This window comes from Podarcis erhardii, assembly GCF_964252035.2.
Source record: "Podarcis erhardii genome assembly, chromosome: 3".
NCBI lineage: Eukaryota > Metazoa > Chordata > Lepidosauria > Squamata > Lacertidae > Podarcis > Podarcis erhardii.
This window is the reverse complement of record NC_138507.1, coordinates 57395033-57400064: the sequence shown is the minus strand read 5'-3', so window position 1 is coordinate 57400064 and position 5032 is coordinate 57395033. Positions and strand designations below refer to the sequence as shown.

Sequence of the window (5032 nt, the reverse complement as noted above, 5' to 3'; positions counted from 1 at the left end):
TCAGCTGCTCCCCCATGCCCGCCGGCGCCGCTGCAGCCGCCCTCGCCGCCGCTTCCCATCCAGCCGCCTCCCCGGACGTGTGGCGCCCCAGCCGGATCCGCACGGCGTACAGCAGCGCCGCCGCCGCCGCCGCCACCTGGCTCTGTCCCCCCGCGGGGATCCCTCCTGCGCCCGCCGGAGCCAGCTAAGGGAGCGCTCGCTCACCGCCTCGCCAGCCCCGCGCACGTAGGGCCCGCCGCCCGGACAGGGACCGCCTCATCCTGCCAGGCGAGCCGAGTTCAAAGAGGAGGACCAGCCCCGCCCGGAGCCGCGCACACCTCTCGGCGCTACCTAGCGCCTCCGGCACGCGCGCGCCGCCCTCTCCCACCGACGAGCTTCCCCCCGCCCGCCCTTTATATTATTATTACATTTTATGATAATTATATCTCTCATATAGATTCCCCACCCCCCACTTTCTTCTAAAGCGTTACGATTTTTATTTTTCAAAAATTAACATAGGGTGTCTCCCCTTCTCCTTGACGCGTAATGCGTAATCTGATCTGTGCATAGTTATGGAGTTCAGAGGGGTTCGATCTGAACTTACTTTGTTTAGGATTAAAGCCTTAATGTCCCTTCTCGCACACCCAAGGTCACGCCCAGTTACTCATTTCGTAAATCTGAAATAACTGTTAGCGTCTTCCTTTCACAGATTTCTAACTAGAGCATGAATCTGAAATCCGAGCTGTGATATTTGTAAGTTATATCATCCTCTTAATTCTAGAGCTGACGTTTAAAAACAATAGGTGTGTGTATGGGGGACAAATTAGTTCATTCACTTCTCTTCTTCCTTTTCTTCTTTACTTACAACCCCCATCACAAAGATCATGGCTCTGGAACCTCCAGATGTTGCTGGACTACAACTCCTATCACCCCTGACCACTGGCCATGGTATCTGGGACTGATGACAGATTCCCCACAGGTGACAGCAATAATGCTCCCCCCTGACATTCTTAAGAAATCAGTGGCGTAGCGTGGGGGGTGCAGGGGGTGCCGGCCGCACCGGGCGCAACATCTGGGGTTAGGGCAAATCCACGGGTTAGGGGGCGCAAATTACTTGCCTTGCCCCGGGTGCTGACAACCCACGCTACGCCACTGTAAGAAATACAATTGATTTCCTTTGTGTGTGCACAGACAAGTACCACACTGTTGTGTTTGCTTATCAGAAAAAGCAAAACTCTTAAGAGAGCTCATTTTAAGTTGCAACCAATTCATGTTATTGGTTAATTGATTTTTAATATTTATATCTTTGTATCCCACCCTTCAAATGTAAAGCATTCTCGAGCCACATTGCTGGACAATGGCAATATATAGATGGGTGGAGAATTTGGACATTGATTAAATAATAGATCAGTGGTTCCCAAACTTTTCCCATACTGGCCACTTGAAAATTACAAGGGGCCTGGTGGACCACTTAATGATTTTTCTGGCTATTGTAAATGAGAACATAATGTTGGATCAGACCAATGGCCCATCTAGTCTAGCATCCTGTTCTCACAGTAGTTAACCAGTTGCCTATGGGAAACCAGCGAATAGAACACGAGCACAAGAGCACACTCTCCTCCCTTGGTTTCCAGCAACTGGCATTCGGAAATATTGCTGTCTCCAATTGTGGAGGTAGAGCATAGCCATAATGGTTAATAGCTGCTAATAGCCCTCTCCTCCATGAACAAGTGTAATGCACTGTGCTAGATGCAGTAGGATCATTAGGGGTTTTTTTGCTTATTTTATTTCTTATGTTTTGTTGTTGTTTAGTCATGTCCAACTCTTCGTGACCCCATGGACCAGAGCACGCCAGGCACTTCTGTCCTCCACTGCCTCCCACAGTTTGGTCAAACTCATGCTGGTAGCTTTAAGAACACCATCCAACCACCTTGTCCTCTGTCATCCCCTTCTCCTTGTGCCCTCCATCTTTCCCAACATCAGGGTCTTTTCCAGGGAGTCTTCTCTTCTTATGAGGTGGCCAAAGTATTGGAGCCTCAGCTTCACGATCTGTCCTTCCAGTGAGCAATCAGGGCTGATTTCCTTCAGAATGGAGGGGTTTGATCTTCTTGCAGTCCATGGGACTCTCAAGAGTCTCCTCCAGCACCATAATTCAAAAGCATGGAGGAGGAACCGGCAAGCCACTCCAGTATCCCTGCCAAGAAAACTCCATGGACAAAGACAACAGGCATATTATTTCTTATAAATTGCATTTATTCTCTTACAACTTGTATTCAATAGAATTCAAACTGTAACAAAATTATTGGTACCCTTCTGTCTTGGGAGACAATGGAGGAGTGTGCCATTGGGAGTGAAGTCAAACTGTTGAATTACAGTGCCTGCGGTGGCTGTAGAGACTAATGTGGGAGAGACATGTTTTGTTGCAACTGGGGCAGATGAAGGCATCCAGTTGTGCTGCTGCAGATGCACTATGATGTTTATTCTCTCTGCGTTCCTCCCAGCAGTCATTCCTCCTCTGGATACATGACTGTCTGTCTCCAGACACTGTAGTCATCTGCAAGGGATTCCCTCCTGGCGGGGTTGATGTTGCCAACCTCCTTCAGGTATCATTTGTAGACATCTTTGTAACTCAGAATAATAAAATGCAATAGAAGAAATAGAAGAAGCAATTAAAATACAGTTAAAATCCATATGACCATTAATGCAAGGGATATGCTGTCTGCCGTCTTCAAGCACAAACCTACAGACACACCACGGATCACCTGAAGGAAGCTTGTGGACCACAGGTGGTCCACCAGAGTGTAGGAGCCTTTATAATAGATGAACCCATCCACCTTGCTTGTTGTCAGACAGCACCAACTCATAACTGCAAGTTATGTTTTCAGGTAACATTTATATCTCCTTTGGCAGGCAGCAATGTTCCAAAGTCTCAAGTGGAGGTCTGCCCCAACCCTGCTGCTCAACCACCTTTGACCTGGACGGAGCCTAGGACTTTATGCATATAAAGCATATGCTCCAGCACTGATCTGCGATTCCTTCCCAAGTAATACAGAGAATAGCTAGCATATGATGTGGTATTCTATATATGTATTCATTTCTATGTTTACCATAATTTTTCAAGAGATGAATTTTATTCAGTTGAACATATATCTTGCCCCTAAGGCACATTTTAATTTGAAATTCATTGAGCGAAATGATGCCATCTGTGCAGCACCTTTGCGTTCTCCTCCCCTTCATTTTTCCAGTAGCTGGTGGTAATGGCTATACCAATTGTTCCAAGCAGCAGCAAAATGTGGGGATGTTTGCCAGTCATTAGGTAGCCTAAGCTGCCATGAAGAAGAGGAGGAAGGTATTGTGCCACGCTCGAGAGAAACATGATGTCTGCAGAAGCAAAAAAACAAAACAAACAAAATTGACAAAGTCAACTCTTGGGGAGCAAAAGCTCTTCGAGACAAGAAAACAACAAGACTGTGGATGTGTGTGACTACACAGAAGAAAAGGGGTACGAGTAGGGGGTGTGAAGAGCAGATTTGGAAGTTTTGATGAATGAAGCCACCTTTCCAGAGCATGAGCCAGATTTGAACCAAATGAGAATAAATGCATGTGTTGCTTGGTGGGAGAAGAGAAAAAAAGGAAGGAGAAGGGAGAAAGCAGAAAATGGAGTGAATTGGCAAGGGGGAGAGGTGGAAGCACAGGTGAGGATAGAGGACATGAAGAAGTGAGAGGTTTGGGACACTAAATAACAATTAAACAACACCCCTAAGTCAGGCGTAGGGTGCATTCTTTCCTTTCCCTTTGTCAGTCTGCCCCTCCCCGCCTTCCCTCATTTCCCCCTTCTTGCTATCAAGAGCCACCAGAATTAAGCAAAGAACTACATGTGGCCCTAGGGCTATAAGATTCCCACCTGTGCTGTAAGGGGACAAGCAAACAAAAACTGCATGGCCAAATGAGAACTGATTATGCTCAGTAGCCTCAAGAGTGTTGCCAGCCAGCTGAAAATGAGAAATGGGAAACTATGTTGTGTGTGGAATGGAGTATCCTGTCTAATCTGAATGTGGTGGGGTGGATTAACAGCTAAATTAATGCTCAAATATGGACAAACTCTAACTGTAGGGGTTGTCAGCTTTTTATCTGGTCTCTCTTCTGCGTCCCCAACATGCAGGAATTTTGGCATGCACAGCTGTCCCTGGCATTAGGATGTAGCAATGGTTGCAGGCAGAAGCTTTGCTCTCTTAAATTCTGCAGTTGTCAGACTACTGATAAACTACCTAAAAAGGTTGGCAGTTTTATGCAGGCATCACTCTTCAGGAAATTTGTTATTATACATCGCCCATCGATGAAGAAACCACTCTTTCATTATCAAGTATTCTGTGCATATGGCCATATAGATGGGGAATTTATTGTCAATTAACAGAGCAAATTATGGATAGAGCCCCAATGGTACAGACTTGGCAATACAGAACGCTTGTGAATTACTTGTGAAATTCAAATGTATAACAGATGCAAGTTAATTATGTATGAACTGCACTTCAGCATTCTGTTACAGATGTAGACTGAGTATGGAAGGCCCTACTACTTTGGTATGTTAAGATGCCATCCATTTATGATCCTACTATAAAATATAACACTTTATGATCTATGGCTGCTAGCCATGATGGCTGTGTTCTGCCTCTACTTTCTTGAATGCCAGCTGCTTCACAAGTGTGGAAAGTGTTGTTGTATTTAGGTCCTGCTTGTAGGCTTCCCATAGTCATCTAGTTGGCCACAGGATGTTGGATGAGCCTTTGGTGTGATTCAGCAGGTCTGCTCTTATGATCCACCAGGGCAATATGTACTCAAGTACCCAAGGATAGGCTTGGGACAGGAGGTGATAACAAAGCTGCCCCTTTCTTCCCCCTCCCCTTCTTCAAAGCCCCCCTAGCTGAAGCAGCAGATCACAATAAGCAGAGGGGAGAAGGAAAGCTGCAGACTCTTCCAATTTTTGATTTTATATATTGTGATCTTTTTTTGTGAACCACCCTGAGACCTCCTGGTATGGGGTGGTATATAATTT

General features: G+C 46.1%; 1 long non-coding RNA gene across 2 annotated transcripts; it reads left to right on the top strand.

Annotated features, from left to right (window-relative positions):
• The first annotated feature begins 50 nt into the window (after positions 1-50).
• Positions 51-4618, top strand: LOC309338821. 2 transcript variants are annotated; one of them, XR_014155065.1, is made up of 3 exons: positions 51-732; positions 861-958; positions 1792-4618. It is a non-coding gene; the product is annotated as an uncharacterized lncRNA (long non-coding RNA). The 2 variants fall into 2 exon arrangements; XR_014155066.1 differs by lacking the exon at positions 51-732 and having other exon boundaries at positions 772-958.
• The last annotated feature ends 414 nt before the right edge of the window (positions 4619-5032 follow it).